The 13,738-nt window shown below is 33.8% G+C and overlaps 1 long non-coding RNA gene across 1 annotated transcript; it reads right to left on the bottom strand.

Moving 5' to 3' along the window:
* Positions 1–207: 207 nt before the first annotated feature.
* On the bottom strand, positions 208–11,976 carry LOC138704447 (uncharacterized). The gene is made up of 3 exons (XR_011333349.1): positions 11,828–11,976; positions 6,967–7,165; positions 208–381 (listed from the first exon to the last, which is right to left on the bottom strand). It is a non-coding gene; the product is annotated as an uncharacterized lncRNA (long non-coding RNA).
* Positions 11,977–13,738: the final 1,762 nt, after the last annotated feature.

Genomic DNA, 13,738 nt, shown 5'->3' with positions numbered 1-13,738 from the left:
GAACTGTGATTAGAGAAATGAGGGAATAACTAAGGCTGCTGCAGGTGACGTAAGGAGTGAATCTCTTAATTCCAAGAATCACACTTCATTAACAAAGCAGTCAAAACTGAAAAGTGAATTACATACTGAAGTCATGATTTCAACAACAGATATGTTTCCTAGTCAGCTTAGCCTGAATTAGTTGCTAAATACATACAGAAGCAAACATTCTTCTGAAACAGAATTTGTATTTATTTTATTATTTCTCTTTATTAACTACATTTCTTCGTACAATTTGTATCATACCAACTCACTGGGAACATACTTCGTTCTTGCATGTATATGGCTTCTCGCACTCGACGTCGAAGAGAAATCTAAGATTGCCACAGGATTCACCTTTTCCTGTTGAGACAAGAAATGAAAAACTTACATGTCAACTGTTTTCTGTATTAGGAGCTCCTCTATTATGCAAAATGTTCTATGTCATATTAATTAATACAAAAAGAAATTCTTAAATGGCTTTATCTGACTGGTATAAAACTGTCTCTCCAAGTAATCGCTATATTACGTAAACTTAATAAATACAGAGAGAAATCATGCTCCGTTTTAATTCCTCCACACTACTGTACGTATACAAAAAGAACAGACTATCATGAATATAGACACCTTCAATCCACATGTAACCCTTTGTTCATTTCACTGTAATAGCCTAAGTATGTATAGGTCTGTATATTTGAAGGATTCAGAACCATAGTGGGCCAAGCGCCATTTACTAAAACCATAGAAAACAAGGGTTAAAATGAAGTTATTACCATAATTCAATGGAAACATATAGCAAGTAATATAAAGTATACACATTAAAACTAAATGATATGTCAATCTTCATTAAACTATGGTATTCACTTAACTTTAACCCTTGCTTTCTCCGTTTCTAATAAATGGCGCTTGGCCCACTATGGCTCTGGACCCTTCATTTAAACGGTGGGTAGCCCCGGACATAGGGTAGCCTCGGATACTAGGGCTTTCTCTAAACCAGCATTTCTCAAACTTTTCTGAAGTGGGGACCACTTTTTTAAGTCAGAACAGTTCCGCGGACCACCTTACTCTTGTTCCCTTCGAAAGTAAATTTTTCATTTTTGTAGCATATTTTAATTCCAGTATACTTATATTATAAAATAGAATCAATTAATTAAAATTAATTTAATTCAATTAATTTTATACAGGGACATCATTTTATTTTTACTAACATTTTTAATATTAACCTGACTATAACTTCCACGACTGTAGTTCGATGATACTGGCATAAAACACAATCACTTTACTAGGTATAGGAGGGAAGAAAAATAATTTGTCCATTTACGTAAACTATGAAATATCGCGATTTTGAGTTCGATAATTTTCATTAGGGTTTTGTTTAATCAAAATACAGTACTGTATTAAGAATAAGTTACGTGTATTTACTCACGAACTGAGTTATCCATGCGAACGTATTCATTATGCAGTATATATTATACTGTCTACAGAACATTAGCGTATAATTTAGAGAATGAAGTTAAATTGAAAAATATCATAATATGGATATTTAAACACATTTTTGAAAATGGTGGTCGTTCATTTCGATACAGGCTTCAGTTCTTTTGTGCATATTATCGCACTATAGACTATTGCATCTAATTCCAATTGCCAGTTTCGTCCTTCGTAACTAGTAACTCAAGTTGAAATAATTCTGTACCTACTCTATAAAAGAGTATCTTACGTGAGGAAATCACGTGACAGTTAATTACTTAACGAGCCCTTGTATTTAAGTTATTTTAAACAGTTGTATAATATTACGCAAACGTCCAATTCCTAACAGAAATTAATGTTTTCAGGAAAGAGCTAAGACAGCCCAGCTCTTACAGAGAGGCGAGCAGAAGCAGGTGGGTGAAATCGGGATGCGACGTAGACAAACGGACAGTACCTGTGCGAAAATATGATTCAATATTGATATGTCTTTCGTCACTGGAAAACGCGAACATATTTCTGGAACGTACTATACTCACTAACTCAGTGCTGTTTACTATATGCGGCCTTGATTCTGTCTGGAGGACAGTTGGAAGTTCATTAGTAGAAGGGGTGGGAGTGAAGTACATTAAAAAACTCAGGTACAATAAAAATTGAAGTAAAAATAAAATGATGTCCCTGTATTAGTATTAACTAATTAAGTTAATGTTAATAGAAGAAAATTCATTTTCGTTTTTTTAATAATTCAAGATATTAGCGTTTAGATAATCTTTAACTAATTAACTAAAAAAATAAATAAATGTTGGTACTCACATTAATGAGATGGAGGAGCCTGCAGATTCTTACATAGTTGTTCTATACTTGGATGTATGCTGGCAAGCTTAAGTCGGAGATCGTCACATACATCAAGTAGATTTCGGTAGCCTACTTTGTTTTTGTTAGAGTTAGTGATGAAAACCCTTTCTCACACAGATACGTAGAATCAAACTGAATTATAATCTCTAAAGCACCATTGTACAGTTCACTATATTCTCTTTTCACTTATGGGTGAGGTCCAGAAATTAACCATACCGTCAGCGTCGAATTTCATTTTAAGTCCGGTGTCATTCGAAAGTTCAATTATCTGTTCTCTTTTCTGTGGCGTAGCATGAAATTTTGAGCAGGGGAAGCTAACTCAAGTTGTCTTTCATGCAATATGAGAAAACGTATTACAAAAATACAGCCTTTAAATAAATAGTAGTCAATGTCAAGTCAGCAGTCGAAGATTGGTTGGAATATCGTAAGTTATACCAATAAGGCATGACCTCAAATGATATGTAGTAAAATATGATTTCACGGTTTACACATATCTCTTAACAAATTGACACGTATACGTATAAGATTAGCTCACTCCCTGTCATACTTAGAGAAATCACAATATTAACGGTCAATAGATACAGTACGTAAGTATGCGTCTGTCTTTTGGTTGTGTCCTTCATTGACAGCAAGGGTGTCGGTCATTTGTTTTTTAAATCACACTTTTGTTCGTAAGTCAGTCTTGATAATACAATTGTCCTAAAAAAATTCAAGTAAATTAGCGTCAGGAACTGTTATTTCGAACATTATTTATTATATCTGCCACAATGCACACTAACACTTCAACTGAACACAACTGACGAAAAGGGATAACTCGGAAACTACTTATTTTAAATGTTAAAGCTAGCTTCTTGCGATCCTTGCGACTAGGGTAGTTTAGTTAGAAAGGGATGGAAAATCTGCGGGGTGGATTACACAGAAGAAACCTGTCTGTTTGGAAGCTGGTGTGTGCAGGCTTCTTGTTTACTGCCGCATCACAAATCATCCTGAGCTGCCGCATCACAATATTTAACGCGTAAATATAAATTCTATTAAAATTAATAAATAATTTTCTCCATAAACTGCAGGTTTATTAAGAAATTATTATTAACTGGGGAAGCTAAGCTTTTTAGCTTACATTGACGCTACGCCACTGTCTCTTTCATTCAGTGAAAGTTTGTTATTTTCAATATTGAAATGAAAGGGATCACGAACCCATAAAAATTCGTCATGTTTACTTGGAAAATAAGTTTCAAATTGTGACCTCAGAGTTGTATTATTGGTGTACAACGTACAGTACGTGACCATTTCAATGTGCAGACTGGGTGTCGGCAAAACTATTAAGAAGGTCATAAATACATGAAAAGGTTCGGTACTTTGGTCCTCTGTTATGAATTCGGGTGGTCCCTGGCTGGGTTACAGGCGCCAGATGTGTAGGGAAAAGATGGCGAGAAACATAACGTTCATAGTGCTTTAAATCCCTCTTTTGTTGTTGAGAGTAGAGTGGTAAGTCAGTAGACAGGTAGAGTAATAAATTTCATTAAATGTCAGTACTGAGAGAACAAGTGAAAGGTGATTGATTGCCATGTGTCATTTCCAGACTATGAGATTTTCAGCTATAGTATGATGCACAATTCGTTTGAATTTTATTTTTCTTCTGTATTTTTTGAAGGACCACAAGGGCAGACCTCGAGGACCACAGGTGGTCCGCGGACCATAGTTTGAGAAACGATGCTCTAAACTAACAAAAGTTGGTATTTTTATCCTGTTTTACTTGCATATGACTTCCCGTTTTGTTGGGCCTTGAATGTTATCACTTATCAGTTGAGTTGCGTCGACTTTTTAATATGTATATTCGAAGATGACATCAGAGATGGTTGATAAAATCGAATCTGAAACTCCAAATTTAGACGGGATCTCCATACCTGCACTCTTATATGCAGATGATCTTATTTTAATATCTCGATCAGGTAATCAATTAATGGGCTGCAACAGGAACTTCACTGCTTGTTTTCAACTGTCGGTTGTACTGGCTTTTAGTTTTCACTTACTTTGTTTCATAATAGGGAAAACTGTTCGTAAGCGTATGTGCTTCCGAATATAGATAACTAGTGGCTTGTGCAGCAAATGCTGCAAACTAAGTTCATTAGACGTTCAAATTTTTTTTTTCATATTTATTTTCAATGAAGAATTCCAGACATTTTGAAAGTTATTTGCTTCCATAATAATGAAAAATACTCCCTCTGAATGTTTTTTTTAATGCCAAATGCTTTTTCTTGAACCTATCCACCCTCAGTTTTTGAGTTTCAACGCGAAAATGCAAGTAACAATGTCAGGACGATCAGTGGGTTTTTCATGTGGGAGTAAAGCAATAGCTATTTCAGGTCATAGTGGATTGTAGGTGAAAGTTAAAAAAAAAAGTCAGGTTTGCTATGCTTTCGAACAACAGACAATATACAGTAGCATCTTGGTATAGCTGCTGCATGTTTCATGAACTACCTTGAAATGTAGAGGGTAAAATCATTTTATCCTACTAAGAGATCTTGCTGAAATGATCGGAAAACCACAAAATCTTGTAGGCATTTTATTTGATCAGTAAGTAATGCCTTTTGGTATTTCCTTATAAACTCTAATTTTTGCTTTCTCTCGAGCCAATACTGAAGAGAATCACGCATATAAAATATCTACACCACACCGCCATTAAATATATGAAAATGAACCAATCCCACTTGATTAATAACTATAACAATTTATTTTTAATAACAATATTATTATCTTAGGTAAATTTTATAGTTTTCAGTAACATATACTGTGTAAACTATATAGCCGCCACTCAGTAAATTATAGAAATTAAGATTTAATGTAAGATATTCTCTACATCTACTTATATAACCCCAAAACGTTTCACTTTCGTATCACCAATATAGCGTTAATAGTCTATGTATAATTAATGAAAAATAGTCACATCATGGGATTAACTACAGGGACATCATTTTATTTTTACTAACATTTCTGATATTAACCTGCCTATACCTTTGAATCAACGGTTGCTAACCCCTTCCATGACTGGAGTTCGTTGGAGTAATATGCAAACAAATGACTTTACTAGGTATAGGAGGGAAGAAAAGTAATTCATCCATTTACGTAAACTATGAAATATCAAGCTTTTGAGTTTGATAATTTTCATTAGGTTTTTGTTTAATCAGAATACAGCACAGTATTAACAATGAGTGTCTTTACTCACGAACTGAGCTGTCCATACGGACGTATTCATTATGCAGTGTATATTATACTGTCTACAGCACATTAGCGTACACTATAGAGAATGAAGTTAAATTGAAAAATAATCATAATATGGATATTTAAACACATTTTTCAAAATGGTGGCAGTTCATTTCAATTAATGTATGTAATTCCAATTACCAGTTTCGTCCTTCGTACTAGTAACTCATGTTGAAATAATTCTGTACCTACTCTGTAAAAGAGTACCTTACATACTGTAAATTCAATCTTCACTTCTGCTCGATCCGAAAAGATAAAATTACTCATGCTATCTACTGTCCGTCCAAGTGATTACGTCGCAGGATCGTAGAAAGGAGGGAAATCACGTGAGAGTTAATTACTTAACGAGGCCCTTTTATTTAAGTTATTTTAAACAGTTGTATGGGTATAATATTACGTATATGTCCAATTCCTAACAGAAATTAATGTTCTCAGAAAAGAGCTAAGACAGCCCAGCCACTAGCCTTTACCGAGAGGCGAATAGAAGCTGATGGGCAAAACCGGAATGCGACGTAGGCAAATGGACGACATTGCCTTTGCGAAAATGATGCAATATTGAAAGCTCTTTCGTCATTGGAAAACGAGAACATATTTTTGGAACGTACTGTGACGGTAAGGCTACTATGACTTGGATCAGTGTGGAAGACGGTTGAACTTCATTAGTAGAAGGGGTGGGAGTGAAGTACATTCAAAAACTCAGGTACAATAAAAATTGAAGTAAAAATAAAATGATGTCCCTGTATAATAATATTTCATTTCTAATGGTAATAATAATTTCATCAAACCACCTCAAGTTTTTTAGTTTTTAATATCAAATATACTGCTGTACTCAGAAAATTACACACCACAGAATCTGACCTGTAAATAATTTTAATAAGTCGTGAAGTTTTTAATAACCAATTAAATTTGAGCTCTAAATAAATCAGCAATCTTGTAGATCATGGCCTTCGCGTAATATTGTTTACTGTAGTGTGTGTTTTGTTTTATTCTGAAAAGCTATTATTTCTCAAAACTGACGAGAGATGAATTTTGGAAAATGGGAAAATGATGTAGGAGAATTGACATTTCACTGAAAACTACTATTTTTCTGAAAAATGTTGGGTTCCAAGCTTCAAAATGAGAGGTCATTTACTAAAATCCGTTTAGCCGTTTTGCAGTAATTTCCATTACCAGTTCGAATGATATATATAGATGTGGTACTGGCCGCAAATTACGGATCTCTGAAAAGCGAGGTGAATCAAGATGTTTGTAGAATTCTACTAAATGCATTTTCTTATAGTTAACTTTCAGCGAATGAACTGTTGAGGATCGCATTACTCTCTCTGTATAAAGGTACATGCAAGGATAGGTTATTTGCATGCCACTTACTCCTCATGACGACACAGCTGTTGCAGCATATGTCTTTTTCCGGTTGCGCAGGAGTGAATGTCGCAGGGCAATCTTTTTCGGAGATATTTATGCACCTCACACCCGAACAGAATCTGAGGTCCGGAGTGTTTTCTGGCTGCTGAGCCGTAACCTTGACAATGAGGCAACTTGCTAGCAATATGACAAAAATGCGTTCCATCTGTGAAATAAAAACCTAGTATAGTAAACAATATAGTGGGAAACGTCTGTACTAAGTTTGAGAGATGCAAATATTTAGAATATAAATAAAATAATTTGTCATTGGTACAGGTGTTTGACAGGAACACAGTTTTAAATAAATTTTAGATTATTTTAGTAAGAAGAATCATTTTGCAATTCATTTTGAAGAAATTTTATCAGATAAGTCTTTGATATACAATAAACGATTTGATATTTTCAGTCAATGACTTAACACACAAGTTATAATAATGTTCCACCAACGAGCATTAAACAAAATAGATCTAGCCATTGTATCAAATACAAAAATAAATAATACTACAATTACATATAGTAAGACAGTAAAAAATTTAGGGATATATTTAGATTCAAATTTAAATTTTTAAAGTCAAGTGACCTACATATGTAAGAAAACTTTTTCCATAATTCATTCCCTCAGACACTTAACCAACGTTTTACCTCTCAGCCTTAAAAAGAACCTGATACAAACTTTAATGATGCCCCACTTCGATTATTGCGATTCTCTTTCACGAATCTAAATACTGATCTTGCCCATAGACTACAGCGTGTTCACAATATCTGCGTTTGTTTCGTTTGTAACATTAGAAAATTCGATCATGTAACACCGTCACTAGAATTGTTGTCTTGAAGTCCACTTAAAGAAAGAAGATTCTTCAGCTCTCTCTTATTACTATTTAAAATCATCCACACCTCCACACCCTCTTACCTAGCATCTCGTTTTGTTTACCTTTCACTACCTCCAACCCGGAACATGTATCTTCTCTCTATTCCTCTGCACAGAACATCCTTCTACTCATCATCTTTCAGCATATCTATTTCACGCCTCTGGAATTCTCTCCCTAACCATGTCATTTAAATTAAAAAATCACATTCTAGTTCATGGAATTGCTTGTTGAACACCTGTCAGGTTGCGCAACTTCGCCTTAACCCATGACATATAGTAAATATTGTAACTATGCTGTTGTAAAATTGACAATTAATATGTAATGTATTTATTATTATTATTATTATTATTATTATTATTATCAGTTATCACTATCATCATTGCTATCTCCGTTTTCTTTCTTTTTTCTTGTATTAGCTCGATGAGAGCTCTGTAGTGTTCTTTTCACCCTGTTGACCCTCTATAGGGCTTTAACTTAATTTGTATTATTTTCATCAGTGTTTGTATTTCTTTTTTGTATTTATATGTGCTTTCTGGTAGGATGGAAGAGAAAGCCTTATGGCCTTAATCCTGTCAGATTAAATAAATAAATAAATTATTATTATTAATTATTAACATCCTGTATATAGGTGTGAACCTTTATATTACATATTTATTTTAAGTATTAACATTTTCGTCCTACCAAACGACATCATCATATACATGATTGGAATGCAATATAATAATCTCTTATTTTATATACCATGTGCCCCTTTTGTAAATAATTAAAACCTTAACCTAATGACCATAATTAATATAAAAGTACAAGTTTTCATAATTTAAGAATATTAACATTGTAAAATTTGGGAAATATATAATGTGTTACTGTATGTGTGAAGACTTGCTTACAAATTTGGCTGTTTTTTCTCTCACACAACTTCCTTACACACAGATTTGACTGTCTTATCTTATACCTTTTACTATAGATATGATAAAATATCATTCAGATTGATGATCTATTGATGTGTCTATGTTAAAAATACAAATGAATCGGTTATTGTTGAAAGGAACTAAGTCTACTTTTTAAAGTTTTGAGATAATCGAAAAATACTGTTTTGTGGATAATCTATCGAAGATTAAACCAACATATATTGTACACATAAAAATATGTTTAATATGTTTAAAAATATGTTTAACTTTAAAAAGTGGACTTAGTTCCTTTCAACAATAACCGATTCAAATGTTAAGTTGTATACGCGTTGAAGCTTTTGTTGAAACCATTAATGTTGATAGTAACGATGTCGCATCGAATGAAATGTTTCCTGTTATGAAAAGTGATCTTCTAATGTTAGGTTGATAAAATGGAGTTGAACGTTACAAACGTAGTTGATCTTGGTCTTCAATCTGGGAAGAATATTAATAAAAATTATGAGGTTAGGAGGTATTAAACTAGAATATAAATTTACTAAGGTTTGTTTGAATTGAAATTGTCTAATTGCCAGAGTCATATAATATGTTAAAAATTATGGTGTTATGCCTTGAGAATATTGAATAAAGGAAATTATCAAAGTAGGTACGATGCTAAGTTAAAAAGTTAATTTCAAAATTCAATGTAGAAGAAAATATTCAGAATTTAGGAATTAAATTCGTTACATGTAACATACGTTACGCATGTGGAAATTTATATAACTTGTATTAAATCAGAATCAGCTTCAAGAGTTCACAGAATTTTTATTTTATGCATTTTGAAATAGGAGAATAAATAGGAATTGAAATATAGAAGGAAGAGCATTGCGTGAAAGGTAATTAAAAAATTTGACAATTTGAATAAAATGATAGAAGTAATTTTATAATGAACCTAAGTTCTATTGTAAGTACTGTATTTATTTAAATAAAGAAAACTGACGTGTTTTTGCTGTGAAATAATAGCAGGTAAATTGCTTGAGAGGTATATTAATGCATAATGATAGTCTTTTTCATAGGTAGGAAGTTCGTACCAAAACAATAGATTTCAGTTGAGTAATCCTATAGCAAGGAGTATACAGTAGATGACACCTGCGCAGCGTCGTGCTACAGGCCGCTATAGACGATATATAATATGTTCACATAAACAAGACATAGTAGCATTCTGTGGAGCTGAGTAGAGTCCTGAATAGTTTGAAAAATATTGTTCATTTATATTAATATTTTAGATTCTGAACAAAGTGAACTATTCTGTTATTATTGTATTATTTACGTAGATAATATTAATGTTATGCATGATTCCAAAAGGTAAACTCGTCTGTTATTCAATAATTATGCAAAAAGGAGTGTGTAACACGTTTATTTTTCCCCGGATTATTCTTCGTTAAATGTTGACGTCACGTGCTGCTATGCATTCGGTTGCGTTACAGCCCAAGTTCAACATCGGAATTACGATACGAACTTCCTAGCTACCATTACAACAGAAATTAAACATTTTCTTGAAAACAATTATGGGTTTAATATTATAGGTCACATACGAGATACAGTAGTAGATACAAAGATACAAAGTAGTAGATACAAAGTAGTTGTTCACCTGATCATATTTCAGTTTTTCTCCAGTAACATCTTGTGACGTAGAACGAATATTTTCAGAGTACAAATATTGTTTTTTTTTCTGAACATAAAAGGAGTATCTCTTTTGATAAAATGAAAATGTTCATTGTTATTTGAGGCATTCAGGAGTCAACATGATTAACTACTTTTCCAAAGATTTGAGATATTCAAGGTTAAAGTTAAACACACATAATTAATTCTGTGATGTAGTCGAGAAGAATACTGCATTCTGTTGGCTTTTTATTGAACTATGGAGGTAATCACATTGACCACCGAAAATATGGTCAATTTAATACACCGGCAACTTAGAAACTCTGAAATAACCAAAAGTTGAGTTAATCATGTTGACTTCTGAACGCCTCATTTGTTATAATGAGGCTAGAATCATAATTATATACTTTGTATGACATTGTTTTATGTATGGGTAAATTATTTGAATTGGGGTGTTACTGAATTTATAATTACAAATTATTGTTTTTTATATTATTCGTTTATTATTTTCTGGTTCTAAGGCTATGGACGATTGGAGCACATGTTTGGTTACCACCCGACTGTACTACATGTTTGTCGTTCTGGTTCGCTGACATTGAGAGACGCTCTATTACTTTTCATTCGGTAGAAATATAGTCCAAGCTCACACAACTTAACAGTTTTGGTACTAACTTTTTATCTCTGGTTATGATGACGCTAGAAATAATAATAATAATAATAATAATAATAATAATAATAATAATAATAATAATAATAATGGGGCGGCCCGGTAGCTCAGTTGGTAGAGCAGCTGGCTACGGACCGGAAGGGCCGGGGTTCGATCCCAGGTGGTGACAGGATTTTTTCTCGTTGCCAAACTTTCCCCGAGGTTCACTCAGCCTCCTATAAAATTGAGTACCGGGGCCTCCCGGGGGTAAAAGGTGGCCAGAGCGTGGTGCCGACCACATCACCTCATTCTAGTGCCCAGGTCATGGAAAGCATGGGGCTCTAACCCCATGGCCCCCCCAAGTGCCTTCATGGCATGTTACGGGAATACCTTTACCTTTCACCGTTTTAATAATAATAATAATAATAATAATAATAATAATAATAATAATAATAACAACAACAACAACAATAATAATAATAATAATAATAATAATTCAGTTTCTTAATGCGAAATAAACCAAATAATGATAAAACGAAGAACAGGCTAAAAGCAAAACGTGTAAAGCAGAAAAGCGAACAGTAAAAAGTAGTGTAAAAGAGAACGAACATAAGGAATATGAAGTAAAACAGGTTAAGAAGAAACGGAAAGAATTATGAAGAAGAGACGAAGATATAAGTAAAGAAAAGTAAGCAGAATGATGGAGCAGGAAGAAGAGAAAACAAATTATATGAAAGAAGAGTATGAAATAAACAAATGTGACTTACTTCTTAGTCGTTTGAACTTCTCCGCTTTTCTTGTATCTCTGATGACTGCAGGAAACCTGACTGCCAGTATTACTACTTAAGCTTAAAGATTTACCTTGATGAAGTGTTAGCATGGGAGTTTTTTTGTCACACATAATGACGACTCCGTGCCGGACCTTGAGCAGGGAACTGTGTGATTGGTTACTTGGTTGTGACCAAATTACAGACCAGTCGCAAAAAAAAAAAAAAAGTTTCATTTGCTGTGTGTGACGTAAGAGGTGAATCTTGAAATTCCCATTGATCCGCCTAAGAACTAACACCGCGTAGCGAGTAATAAGATATAGAGTAATTTCTATAGTTTGAGTCAAGTTACAAAATAATACTAACTTACAAATGGCTTTTAAAGAACCCGGAGGTTCATTGCTGCCCTCACATAAGCCCGTCATCGGTCCCCATCCTGTGCAAGATTAATCCAGTCCCTACCATCATATCCCACCTCCCTCAAATCCATTTTAATATTATCCTCCCATCTATGTCTCGGCCTCCCCAAAGGTCTTTTTCCCTCCGGCCTCCCAACTAACACTCTATATGCATTTCTGGATTCGCCCATACATGCTACATGTCCTGTCCATCTCAAACGTCTGGATTTAATGTTCCTAATTATGTCAGGTGAAGAATCCAATGCGTGCAGTTCTGCGTTGCGTAACTTTCTCCATTCTCCTGTAACTTCATCCCTCTTAGCCCCAAATATACAAAATAATAATAATAATAATAATAATAATAATAATAATAATAATAACAATAATAATAATAATACAGTAGGCCTATATTATTATTAAAGCCCGGATTTCTAAGCACAATCAAACAGTAAAATAAGCAAGCAAATAAACACGAAAAATGGTCAAAATAAGCACCAAAATAAGTAAAAACGAATACACGGAAATATGATGATAAATTATTTGTTTCGTAGAACTTTTACTTTATTGAAGACTGTTGCAGTATACAAGGAAGGTCATCCCGAGATTTTCCTGTGTGAAGCTCCTACGTCCGTCATTGAAGAATGATTTGTACAGTGAAAATGTTCTTTCGACTTCGCATGACGTCACAGGTGTTTGTGAAAAGCGCCACAGTTCTCGGGTGAATTCCTCTTCAATATCTGTTTCTTGTCAGAAAGGTTTTTAGAAATTTGACACAGTGTTTTGTAACCGGAATTTTTCTGTAATAGGGGACCTAGGCCTAAAATGACATACCTTAAGGAAATCTTGAAAAAAAATGTATTCTTACCAAATTTGTTGTGGTCAATTACATATAACTGATACTACAACATTAACACATATATGAAGATCAACAGAAAGTGGAAAATACTGACAATATTTAACTGAAAGGTATGTTTGAAAATAGACAAACTATGTCATTTTACCCAAGTTACTAGGGTAAAGTGACACACTTAAGTAAATTTTTACATAGTTAAAAAAAAAATTGTTCTCTTAGATACACTTGCACATTCATTGTGTGCCCATGAGAAACATTTCTTGCACTGTAGCCATGTTTCTTCTGGTTTATATTGGCTGTAAAATTCATTGCAGTACAGACAAGGTGCATTGTTCTCAACATCACCATCGAAGTCACTCTCTTCATCTTGGTCCCCATTGCTTAGATTAAACTGAAGCTGTGTTTTTCATCTGTTTGCTGAACACATTTTTTCTACAGCTTTTCTTTCAGCTTCCTTTAATTTTAATTGTTAATAAAAGAGATGCTCGATTTGGGACCCTTCATGTGTTCTCTTTCTTCTCGCCACAGATCTCATGCCAGAGGGAATCGGGGAGATCTCTTGCTGTGTCACATGAGCTGAAGACCTCGTTTGTGACGTTTCCGCTGCTGGAGCAGTTGTTGGTGATGGCTCTATCATATGTTCTTTTGCATTTCTTGTTG

Source organism: Periplaneta americana, chromosome 1 (genome assembly GCF_040183065.1).
Source record: "Periplaneta americana isolate PAMFEO1 chromosome 1, P.americana_PAMFEO1_priV1, whole genome shotgun sequence".
In the NCBI taxonomy this organism is placed as follows: Eukaryota; Metazoa; Arthropoda; class Insecta; order Blattodea; family Blattidae; genus Periplaneta; species Periplaneta americana.
This window is presented reverse-complemented; position numbering and strand designations above follow the sequence as displayed.